Source organism: Gossypium hirsutum, chromosome A10 (genome assembly GCF_007990345.1).
Source record: "Gossypium hirsutum isolate 1008001.06 chromosome A10, Gossypium_hirsutum_v2.1, whole genome shotgun sequence".
Taxonomy (NCBI): Eukaryota; Viridiplantae; Streptophyta; class Magnoliopsida; order Malvales; family Malvaceae; genus Gossypium; species Gossypium hirsutum.
Genome location: NC_053433.1, coordinates 23130965 through 23144499, shown reverse-complemented (window position 1 = coordinate 23144499; position 13535 = coordinate 23130965). Strand labels below are relative to the sequence as shown.

At 35.8% G+C, this 13535-nt stretch overlaps 1 non-coding gene across 1 annotated transcript; it reads right to left on the bottom strand.

The window, feature by feature from the left end:
- Positions 1 to 11184: 11184 nt before the first annotated feature.
- LOC121208976 (small nucleolar RNA R71) lies at positions 11185 to 11291 on the bottom strand. The gene has a single exon (XR_005904095.1). It is a non-coding gene; the product is annotated as a small nucleolar RNA R71 (small nucleolar RNA).
- Between the last annotated feature and the right edge of the window lie 2244 nt (positions 11292 to 13535).

Here is a 13535-nt window from a genome sequence, read left to right as displayed (position 1 = left end):
GTAAGGGCATTTTGGTCATTTGAATATTAAATGAAATAAAATGGGAAAAATAACACAAAATTGGTTATCATCTTCATTAGTTGCTGCCGAAAATTTCTCTCCTCCATAGCTAGGGTTTCTTAAACTTTCAAGCTTCATAGTAAGTGAATTCAAGCCCCGTTTTTAATGTTCTTCACATTTTTGAAATCCTCGTAGCTCGGTTTACTTATTTCTACCATTAGTTCGAGTTAGGGTTTATGTTTAAAAATTTACCCATGAATGATAGGCATGCATTTTGTTGTTTGATGGTAGAATATGAATGTTTGAAGTTAGGGGAACGATCTTTTCTAAGCGATTTTTAACGAAAACGAGCAAAACGGCATAATCGATAAAAATACCTATTGTTCATAACTATGTGTTAGAGTGAGAATTTGATGTTTCCATAGAAGAGAAAAATGATCAGTAGGTCATTAAACATAAGAATAAGGGCTGAAATTAAATTTCCGAGCCTTGGGGAAAAATCGTAATTTTGTAAAAGTTAGGGGGCAAAAATGTAATTTTTGTATAATGTGATTTTTGGATTGAAATAAATAGTTTGAGTGTTAAATGAGCTAAATATGTTGTTATAGATCAAGAAAGGCGTGGAATCGACCTCGAACGGGGAAAGGAGAAAGTTTTGGACTAAATTGCAAAATTCCCATATTTTGCACCAAGGTAAGTTTGTATGTAAATAATACATTAATTTCATTTACATTTTTATATTTCAGCCTATTATATATATATTAGCTGATATTGAAGTGTAAATCGACTGTTGAAAGAATGGAAATAAGTAATAGAGAGAGAGATCCCGGTTGAACATTCGGAAAAATCGAATAAAATAGAGGGAGCGTAGCTAGGTCACATGTATGGTGCCGGGTGCACATCATGTGTACAAGAAGGCTACGAGATACTATATAGTAGCTAGGTCACATGTGTGATACGGGATGTATCCCATGTAGACAAGAGAGCTACGTGAGAGATAAATGTAGCTAGGTCGCATGCGTGATTCCAAGTGAAGGACACCATGTAGACAAGAGAGCTACGAGACAAATCGGCTAGGTCACATGAGTGGTACTAAGTGTTCACCATGTGTACAAGAGAGCCGAATTAAATGAAATATGATGGTGGGGCTGTGTGCTGAAACCATCAAGTATCGAGGATTAATCCGAATTGTTCAACGGGATGGTTTTGTGGTGACATTGTAGTCATGGACCTACACTTGTGACGTATGAAATGTGGTGAAAATGATTTGTGGTATATATATATATGTAAGTTAAAATGAGGTTAGTATAAAGAATGTGTGAAAGAATGAAATTAGCATTAAAACTGTTTTGGACAGTAGCAGTGACGTGAATTTAAAAATTCACCAAAAATAGAAGGAATTTAATTAGAGATTGAATGAGATTTGAAATTAAAACTTAATGAGTCTATTTTCATATAAAAGAAACAGAGAAAGCAAAGGAATTCTATATTTTGAGATATTTACAATTGTGTGAGACTTGCTCAGGATGACTATGTAATCCCCTGTTTCAACTTTGAAAAATAATTAAAAATTGTAAAAAACGAATTAAGAAATATAGTTTATATGAATAAATTCCTTATTGAGTCTAGTTTTAAATGAAACAGGTTTCATGGTTATTTGAATTGTGTACTGAGAGAAATTGAATTCGTAATGAACAGAGGGCAGATCAGTTGAGCTGTGTAACAGGGGAAACTTTAACTAATAAACTGTACTAATTGGCTGAACCAAAAATTCTAGAAAAAAATTAGGAAGAATTTGTATGAGTCTAGATTCAGGAAAATTTTACGGATTTGAATTTTGAGTTTCGTAACTCGATTTATGATTTATTTAGTGATTATGATGCAGATGGGACAGCTTGATCAAATTGGAGTAAACAATAAAATTAAAAATATGATATAATTGAGTTATGTTGTAAACGTATTAGACTTCTTATTTGTTATTTATATACTTACTTACTAAGCTATAAGCTTACTTTCTTTTCTCTCCTTTGTCTTATAGTGTCATCTAGCTAGCACAGGAGTCAGAGATCGTAGAAGATCCGCCCGCACTATCAATACTCTTGGTATCTGAACTCAACATTTTGAAATATGGCATGTATAGCAGGCTTAGTTATTTTGTTACGTGTCATAATTGTCTAGGTTCAAATTACTACTTATAGTATCAAACTAACCATTTTGTACGAAGCCTTTGAAGTTGGTTTGTATTGTTGATGGCATATGTTATAATGATCAAATTGCACGCCATATTTTTGTTGGGTTTTGTTTAATAGTATATACTATAATTTGTTAATATCTCGTACCCTGTTCCGGCGACGGAGACGGGTAAGGGGTGTTACAATATAGGTATTTAATTGTGCAATGAAATGAAACAATTAAATGTTTGCTTTAGTGGTTAATGGCTTTGAGAAGTGTTGGAGAAATCTTGGGTTTAAACTTGGGCTTTAGCAAAAATTTTGGTATTAAGTGAAAAAAAAACTTGGATGCTTGGATGAGGGCCTTTTAAATTATTGTGGTAAATAAATGACACAAGGAAGCATGTTGTCTAGTGGTTGTGGCGTCATTAAGGTTGTATAGGAGCCTGGGTTCAAGCCTTGGCTCTTGCAATTTATTTTGGTTTTTTTAGGGAACCTGGACTTTGGCCTTTAGACCTTATAATTAATTGGGGATAAAATATGACACAAAAAAAGCCTTGTGGCTTAGTGGCAAGTGGCGTGTGGAGCATTTAAGGGGAGGCATGGGTTTGAATCCCATGGCAAGCAAGGAGCATTTATTTTGCTAACAGGGGGCGGCAAGAGTTGGTGTTGAATTTAAACTCTGATGATGGAGGGATCCCACATCAGGAAGCTAACATAAGAGGGGATGCGAAGTTGGCTTTAAATAGAGAGAACCATGAGGAGAGTAGAGGTACCTTTCTTGGCTGATCCCTTTCGCTGTATGGCGTGCTCGTTTGGGTTGGGCGTCGGCTAAGAGTGCTCGGAGCGTGGATTAACTCTAGTCTCCTATCAGGTGTGTATTTCTCACTACTCTAGCTGTAGGATGGCTACTTCGAGCCATGTGGGCCCAATGGGCCTACGGGCCCAATTGGATAAGTTGTTTGATTGTGTAGTAAATATTGGACTAGGCTAGGTGAATCTTATATCTGTGGCTAGATTTGGGCTAAAAGGGCCACACGAGTGTGTGGGCCCATTTGGGCCGAGAAGGGCTTTAGGCCCATTCGTATTGTTATCCCTATTTAGAATACTTTAGTTTACCAAATTACTGAAATACCCTTGACTTGTAAAATTACCAAAGTACCCCCAATTTATAAAATTACCCAAATATCCTCGATTTGTAAAATTACCAAAATACCCTCAGTTTGCAAAATTACTGAAATACCTTCGATTTTGTAAAATTACTGAAATACTCCTGTAAGATAGAATTACCATTTTACCCTCGATTGATAGAATTACTGTTTTACCCTCGATTTATAGAATTACCATTTCACCCTCGATTTTTAGAATTACCGTCTTACCCTTAATTTACAGAATTACCATTTTACCCTCGATTTACAAAATTATTGAAATACCCTTGGTTTGTAAAATTACTAAAATACCCCTGGTTTGTAAAATTACTAAAATACCCCCTAATTTGTAAAATTACTGAAATACCCTCGACTTGTAAAAATTACCAAAGTACTCTTAATTTATAGAATTACTGTTTTACCCTCGATTTACAAAATTACTGTTTTACCCTTAATTTACAAAATTACCGTTTTACCCTCGATTGTGAAATTACTGAAATACCCCTATAGGGTAGAATTACCAAAACACCCCTAGTTTGTGAAATTACCAAAATACCACTTGTTTGTGAAATTACTGAAATACCTTCAATTTGTAAAATTACCAAAATACCCCTGATTTACAAAATTATAGAAATACCCTTGATTTGTAGATTTACCAAAACACCCTTATAGGATGAAAAGACCAAAATACCCCTAATAGGTAAAAAGATTGTAAAGCCCCTGTAGGGTAAAATGACCGTAATACCCTTGTATGGTAAAATGATGAATACGCCCTTATGTTCCGTATGACTGATGTGCTTAGGATTTACATATATTGATATTGGAATAGTTAAGTTTGAGTGACAGGTGGTGGTTATCGTAAGTGATTGATTATGGAAACGTTTCAACTTCAACCCGTAACAGGTGTGTACTAACCCTCGTAATAGCTTAGATTAATATTTGCTGAGAAGCCGAAATGTTAAAATACCGGTATTTCAGGAACTTGTGATTTTGCCTTTGCTTAAAGTGCGATAGATACGATATGATCGATAGGTGGATCGATGGAATAGGTAAGAGCACAATTTTGTGCACGATGGTAAGTTGGGCCTTAATGGGCTGGATTGGGCCCAATGGGCTTTCGGGCCCATATGGGTAAAATTGATAAAAAAATGTAATTTGGAAAAGTTGCATGATAACACGGCTAGTACTGTTGTAAAATTTGGATTAAGCAGGCTTAGTAGGCTAAATCGGCATTCGTAGGGTCCATTAGAGGTTTTGGGCCCAAAAGCCCGAGTTTGATAAAGTGGGTTAAAGATCATTATTTAAACACTCGGAAATATTGATAATTGTTGATGAACATGGAAAACCCTGATATTTGGTAAAATTATGAAATTACCCTTATAGTATGAAAATGACTGTTTTGCCCCTAGGTAAAAATGACCATTATACCCCTAGGGTTTAATTATAAATTTGATACGTGGGATATGATATACATGATTGATATGATATGCACATGATATGTATAAAATGCACATGATATGTATGAATTGCACATGATGTATTCATAAATGCATTGGGTTGGGTTTTTATATGGATGGAGGAAGTGCAAAAGGGCTTATGCCCCAGTTTATTGAAAAGGGCTTATGCCCCAGTTTATCGAAAAGGGCTTATGCCCTAGTTTATTGAAAAGGGCTTTGCCCCAGTTTACCGAAAAGGGCTTATGCCCCAGTTTACCGAAAAGGGCTTTGCCCCAGTTTATCGAAAAGGACTTTGCCCCAGTTATTAAAAGAGGCTAGGCCTCCAGATATATGATAAAGCAGCTATGCTGCCAGTGGTGTGTTGGTTGGGTGGGTTGAATCATTCCCCACATGGTGTGTTGGTTGGTACGGGTGGAGAGTAGCGGATGGTGGGTCGAGTAGTCTCCCCCAATGGGCTTGTATACATTCATTGGTATTTCATATGATATTGAAATGGGCTTGCATACATCCATTGACATTACATGTGATATTGAAATGGGCCTATGGGCCATACCGTTTACAGTAAAGGCTTCAGCCCAGTGAAATGATTTATGGAAAGGCTTCAGCCCAGTGATATGATTTATGAAAAGGCTTCGGCCCAGTGATATGATTTATGAAAAGGCTTCGGCCTAGTAACCGTTAAACGAAAGGCTTCGGCCCAGTATATGTCAAGACTAAATAGGGCTCTGGCCCAGATTGTATTGATACTGTGTTTTCACTGTTTGTATGTTATTGGGATTACACACTGAGTTTTCGTAAACTCATCCCATTTCTAGCTGTGCAGGTAATCCCTAAGCTTAGATGGTTTGGAGCTGTTAGGGACTTGGAGATGGCCACACTACTGTTTCTATTTCTTTTAATTGCAATAAGTAGCCGATTTATTTCTTTATAAGTTTTATCTTATTAATATTATTATTTGGTTTTAGGTTGTAATAAGGCCATTTTAATTATTTTTCTGGGATTATTTTATTTTATACCCTATATTTTACTGATAATAATCCAAAATGGGTTAGACTTAGGCCGCGTTTTCAAAATGATAATTGTTTTCAAAATAACGCAATGATACAATTAATCGGTTTATCAAAAATATCTACTTAAATGAATTCTAACTCGTTTTTCTCAAAACTTAACCTCGCACCAAAGTGTGGCAATGGTTGTGGGCATATCTAGGATTGGATCCATTCGAAGAGCTTGGTACTTAAGCAGCCTTAATGGCTCACCTCTTCTATTTTTGGATACCTACCTGGTGCGCAGCTTCCATTCACTTGGTTAAGCCTTATCAAACGATGGTTTTTTTAAAACACTAAAACAAAGCGTGGATTTTTAACTTCAATGTGGCACGTCGATTTGACCATTACATCTGGGCCGAGTTTGGGGTGTTACAGTTTCGGGAAAATTTGCTAAGTGGTCCTAATGCTTGATTTATGCCCATTTTATGTTTGTTTGTTGTATGTTAGCATGGTTAAACATTAATTTGAGTTTGCATGTCTTAATATCACATGATTGCTATAGTAAAAAAAGAAAATAAAGATGCTTGTATACTAAATGTGACGATTATGATGAAATCGATGTGAGACAGTGGTCTAGCATCCTAGAACTCGGGCTCGATGACTCGGGCTATAGGGTGTTATATATGGTTCCTCCAAACTGTAATTTTTTTATTCATAGGCTATCCATTTTTTTTTGTTTCCAAGATGCTTGTGCTATGAAGACCCTCATTGCAATGTAATTAACATAGTCTGCATACCATGTTGCATGGTGTTAGATGCCTACCTGGTCTTGATTGATTAATGTCTGCTCTGAATAATTTATCACTGCAAAGGTCTCCTTAGTATCTTCAATTTCCTCTTCTTGTAAACGGTTTTCAATTCTGGATAGGTGATCTTTAATTTGATTCTCAGTCCCCTTCCTGTCTACTATCCATAAATCAAATTCCTGAAGTAATAAAACCCATCTCATTATTCTGGCTTTTGTTTCTTTTTTCTTCATGATGTATTTTAATGTAGAATGATCAATATACACATACACTTGATTCATCATTAGGTAGGGTCAAAATTTTTCACACGCAAACACTACTGCCAACGTCATTTTCTCAGTTGTAGTGTAGTTGCACTATGCTGAATTTAAAGTTTTGCTAGCATGATAAATAACCCCAAATAGATTATTTTGCTTTTGTCCTAAAACTGCACCTATTGCATAATCACTAACATCACACATAATAATAAAAGGTTCTGGCCAATTCGAGGTAATGATTATAGGAGCAGATACGAGTTTCTCTTTTATCATCTCAAAAGCTTTGACGCAGCTTTGGTCAAATATTAAAGGTTTCTCTTTTTTGGAGAAGCTTATTCAGAGGTTTAGAAATAAGACCAAAATCTTTTATAAATCTCTGAAAAAATACTGCATGGCCTAAAAAAATTCAAACACATTTAACAATTGTCGGGTTTGGAAGAAGCTTAAGAACTTCTATTTTGGCTTTCTCTACTTCCAAACTTTTTCCTCATATCTGATACCTTAAGACCGGTTCTTCTTTCACCTTGAAATGAACTTTTTACTAGTTGAGCACCAGGTTAGTATCCTCACATCTTTTTAACACTTTTTTAAGGATACATAAAAATCATCCATGAATACATCTAACCCCTCTTCTAACATATTAGCAAAGATTGCGGTCATACATCTCATGAAAGTTGCTGGAGCATTACATAGGCCAAAAGGCATTCTTTTAAAGGCATACGTATCCAAAGGGTAGGTGAAAGTAGTTTTCTCTTGATCATCGGGATGAATTAGGATTTGATGATACCCTGAATACCCATCAAGGAAGCAGCATTAGTCTATTCCTGCTAACCGATCAAGCATTTGGTAGATAAAGGGTAACGAAAAATGGTTTTTTTCATTTTATTATTTATTTTTCGATAATCAATGCATACTCTCCAACTTGTAACTTGTCGAGTGGGAATTAACTCACTGTCATCGTTCTTGGCTATAGTTATACTTTCCTTATTTAGAGCACATTGGGTTGGGCTAACCTATTCGCTATCAGAAATAGTGTAAACAATATATGCATCTAACAATTTAAGCAATTCCTTTTTGACCACCTCATTGATGGCTGGATTAAGTCTACGCTGAGCGTCTACCACATGTCTTTTTCCTTTCTCTAATCTGATCTTGTGTTAACAAAACGTAGGATTTATTCCTTTAATATTAGCAATTGTCCATCCTATCACTTTTTTATGCATTTTTAGGACATTTAATAAGGCTTCTTCCTATTTTGCGGCCAAACTTACAACAATAATTATAGGTAAAGTATTTTGTTTCCCCAAATATCCATACTTTAAATGGTTGGGCAATAACTTTAGTTCTAATTCTAGGGGTTTAACAATGGATGGTACCAACTTTACTAAGTTAGGGATAATTTTCTCCGACTGTTCCTTATTCTATCTTCACCAGTCTAATTGAGTTACCATGTGATGATTCTCTTGTTCCGCACTGTCCCTTTCCTCTTTTGTTTTATAACCTGTTGATTATTTCACACTAAACTCCAATTGATTACATTCTTGTTCTCTATGTCTTACAAATTCCAATTCTTGATTTTATATTTTAGTACATTCTTCCCAGGTTGATTCATTAATGATGTATCTTTCCAATATTTCCATTATTTCTTCCTGAGTTTTTGCCCAAATGCTTCCTCTTGTCATGATATCAAATTTTCATCTATTCTGACTATCCAACCCATAGTAAAAATGTTGTATTTATACTGCAAAATGTATTCCACCACCTAATATAGATCTAAGGATTGCCCTAAAACTTTCCCATGTTTTTCCCAAAGTTTCAGTGATGCCCTGCTAGAAGTAAAATAACTATGTGTAACAGCTTAGTACCTTAGTCATAGGCAACACTTGGTGAAGGAATAACTCCACGAAATTGTTCCATGTCACGATAGTGTCTGGAGGAAATTCCTCTAGCCATATTTTTCCTTTCCCTTTAATGCAAATGGAATCGATAATAACTTTATAGTCTCATATGGAATTCCTGCGTAACTAACAGTGCTGCATATAAGGTCAGATTTCCTTAAGAATGCTATAGTATCTTCATTGACATGATTGGCAAACTTGACATTATCAAAGATCAATGTTAGTAGAGCAAGACTTAATTCGAAATATGAACTATGGATAATAGGTCAGGAAATGCTAGACCTTAGCCAATTTACATCAAATAATGTCCCCATGATCTGCATATTGTTAATAACTTATGTGTGAGTCATATCCATGACTTAAAATTTTCCTAATTATTCTAATTAAGTGCAAAAACTAAAACTAATCTAGTGACATTGCCTTCCTGGCCATGACACCAACAACTTGACCACCTCCAGACATACTAACGTCTAGAGTGTGAATACTACATTAAAATATAGAATTACGAGGCGGTATCTGCAAGTATACAAGTCTAGTTGTAATATAGCTTTACAACGGAGTGGATGAGTGCTTCGAGGATCATACCCAAGGGAGGCAAAGTCTAGATCAATTTTAACCTACAAACTGAAAGATTTAATTAATACTTTAATCAAGTTATAGTACAGGAATGTAAATAAGTGATATTTTGGATTTCTATATTACTAATAATAATAAAAAATAACATAAAAGAAAACTAAATTTGAAGAGATAGAAAAAGTAGAAGGAATCAAATCTAATGATGGGTGAGAAAAAGTAGAAGGAATCAAATCTAATGATGGGTGATTAGCTTGCTTTGGAAATATCAAACAACTATTTTTTCGGGTTCCTCGTCAACCAACTAGTTGCTACCTTAGCAGGATCTTTCGATCTTCCACTAACATAATGAGTCAGTAAGGACTACTTCTCTTCTGACCTCATCGTCTAGACTAGCTTGGGGTGAAGGTGTTCACGGATGGGTAATACAAATTTTGGGTTAATTCCCACCTTGATGACTTTCCGGGGTTGTTAGGCCTAGGGTTTGTTTCATGCTCATCCTTTCCCAAACAACTGATCCATTGAGTGACCCTACAAAATAGTTAATCGATCATGCCTCCACTCGCTAATCCCCCATAGAAAGATTAGTTCATCATGTCTTTCATAAACAACATGGAATAAATGGAAGAATAAAACATGGTGAACGAATTGAAGTGTAGAGATTAAGAAAACCTTTCACATGATCTTTTATGTGCTTATGAGATTGAATTAATTTTTTGAATTGGCATAGAGATATGTGCAAGAGATTATTTTGGTTTCATAAGTATGTATGTGCATTAACACATTTTCTTATTAAAATTTGTTTAATCGGCTGAATTGACATAGATATATAGTCAAGAGATAAATGGATTTTGGTAAGTAAGTATGTTCATAAGTTAGCAAATTACCGAGTTACCATGAATTTATTCGTATCAACATAAACATGATTTTAATAATTCTAAGTTAAGAAATGTAATAAATTTAACACAATTGTGTCATCTTCATTAAAATCGTGCATTGGAACTTTTATTTTATTTTTATTTATTTTACTTAGTTAAAATCCTAGTTTTTAATCACCTCCTCAAATCAAAATATTTTCTTCACCAAATTGTTTTTAAAATTGCATTCATAAATAATTCTTTTCACAGTCCCTGTGGGTATGATAACTCGACATTTACTTGTCACTTTATTACTTATTGCGATTGTATACACTTCCATATTTTTGTCGTTCCAAGTTTTTGGCGCTGTTGCCGAGGACTTTTTTAAAAAGTCATTTGTGAATTTTTTAGTTTTGCATTTTGGTTTATTTTTCTATTCAATTTTAACTTATTTAATTTTTCTGTGATTATTTCAGGTGTTTATGAGTATTGACTGAATTATCGATTTACTCCCTGTAGACCCTGAAATTAAATGAACTTTTCGACAGCGAAGAAGACAAGCAAGTCAAAGAAGGACCGAAGAGATGAACCTTGAAAATTTGATTCAAGGAAATGAAGCAAACCCTGCTCAAAATCCTATCCTTATTGCTGATGATAGGGATAGAGCTCTAAAACAGTATGCCGTGCCAGTGTTTCATGATCTTAATTCGGGTATTAAAAGAACCAAAATCGAGGCAGAAAAAATCAAGCTAAAGCCAGTCATGTTCTAGATGTTTTAGACAGTGGGCCAATTTAGTGGAATGTCGATCGAAGATCCTCATATTCACTTAAGACTGTTTATGGAGGTGAGCGATTCTTTCAAGTTAGCCAGAGTACCTGAAGATGCAATACTATTGAAGTTATTCCCATATTCGCTAAGGGACAGAGCTCGAGCTTGGTTGAACTCATTGCCACCAAATTCAATTTCCACATTGCAAGAGTTAGCAGAAAGATTCCTCATGAAGTATATCCCGCCTAGCAAGAATGCTAAGTTAAGGAACGAGATCACTACTTTCCAACAAGTGGATGATGAGTCCTTGTATGAGGCATGGGAAAGGTACAAATAGTTTTTACGAAAGTGCCCTTATCATAGAATCCCATATTGCATCCAACTTGAGACGTTTTATAATGTTCTCAATGCCTACACGAGGATGGTAGTGGATGCTTCTGCTAATGGTGCTCTCATTTCTAAGTCTTATAATGAGGCTTATGAAATCATTGAGAGGATTGCCAGCGACAATTATCAATGGCTAACTAATCGAGCAACATCAGGAAGACGAGTCGCTGGAATACATGAAATAGAAGCTCTTATTTCACTCACATCTCAGTTATCCTCAGTATCATCAATGCTTAAAAATTTTACCACTAATGGGTTTAATAGTTTCACAGCACAACCACCGAATCAATTCGAAAATGTAGCTTGTGTCTATTGTGGGGAAGGACATTTGTTCGAAGAATGTCCATCGAACCAGAATCTGTGTATTACATGGGTAGCCAGAACCAAAATCGAGGAAGGCAAGGACTGCAATCCAATTTCTATAACCTATCGTGGCGAAACCACCCGAATTTTTCCTGGAGTAACCAAGGGGCTAGAACCAACAACACTTACACCCAACCTAGACCGACCTAGCCACCTGGTTTCCCCCAAAAAGTTCAGAAACCAACCCAAGTTGAACCCACCAATAGCTTAGAGAACCTATTGAAGGCATACATGGCAAAAAATGATGTTATTCTAAAGAATTTGGAGAATCAAATGGCCCATTTTGCAATTGAACTCAGAAACTGACCATAAGGTGCTTTCCCTAGTGATACGGAGAATTTGAGAAATCTAAGGAATGAGCATTGTAAAGCGTTAACATTAAGAAGCGGAAAGACATTAGAGCCCAACGTCGTCGAAGTTGAAAAGGAGCCAATTGATGCTCAAGGCTCAGAGGAAGTTCAACCAAGTGTTGAAATTTCAGTTTCACTAGAACCCGAATCTGTAAAATCCAATAAGGAAACTTCTGAACCAGCTAATTCCTATAAACTAACAACTTTGTTAGATGTAGAATTGCCACAGAAGACAAATCAACTAGTTTCAGTAAAGAAGCCTCTACCACCCGACACTCAAAGACTTCAGAAGCAGAAGTAGAAAATTCAATTCAAGATGCTTCTAGACGAACTCAAGCAACTTCATATAAACATCCCCTTGGTTGAAGCACTTGAAAAAATACCGAACTACATCAAATTCATAGAGGATATCCTATCTAAAAAATAAAGACTTGAAGAATTTGAGACGATGGCCCTGAAAGAGGCATGCAGTGCATATCTTCAAGACAAACTGCCCCCAAAGTTGAAGGATCTTGGATGTTTTACCATTCCTTGCAACATTGGAGCAACATATTATGGTAAGGCATTATGTGACTTGGGTGAGAGTATCAACTTGATGCCCATGTCAATATTTAGGAAGTTGGGGATAGGTGAAATTAGACCTACTACGGTTACACTTCAATTAGTAGATCAATCCTTAGCACATCCAGAAGGAAAAATCGAGGATGTATTGGTACGTGTGGACAAATTTATTTTTCCTGCTGACTTTGTGGTTCTAGACTTTGAAGCAGAAAAAGAAGTGCCAATCATCCTAGGAAGGCCTTTCATAGCAACCGGAAGGACCCTTATTGATGTGCAGAAGGGCGAGTTTACTATGTGAGTTCAGGACGATAAAGTAACATTTAATGTTTTTAAGTCTATGCGATTTCCTGACACAATTAATGGTTCTAAAATTAATGGATTTAGAGGAATTAATCGTGGAAAAAGTGCTCAACTATGTTGAGGACCTATTAGAACAAATTTTGACATCAGACCCTCCAAATAATAAAGAGGAGGATGAATACTTAGCTTTGCTAGAAGCTAATCAAAGGAGATTTAATCCGCAATCCTGCATTGAATCTTTGGAGTTAGAGAATAGGGATTATGTCCAACCAAAAGCGTCAATCGAGAAGCCACCTAAATTAGAACTCAAGGTACTTCTTTCACATTTAAAATATGTTTATTTAGGTAACGCTTCTACTTTGCCTGTGATTGTTTCAGCAAAATTAACCATTGAGCAAGAAGAGAAATTCATCCTAGTATTGAAACAATTCAAGAAGGCTACCGGATGCACCATAGTCAATATTCGTGGTATTAGTTCATTTGTATGCATGCACAAGATCCTCCTGGAAGATGAAAAAAAGGGACGATTGATGGACAAAGAAGATTGAACGACGTGGTAAAAAAGTAAATCATCAAGTAGTTAGATGCGAGTATAATTTACCCCACCTCAGAAAATTCGTGGGTAAGTCCGGTCTAGTGTGTACCAAAG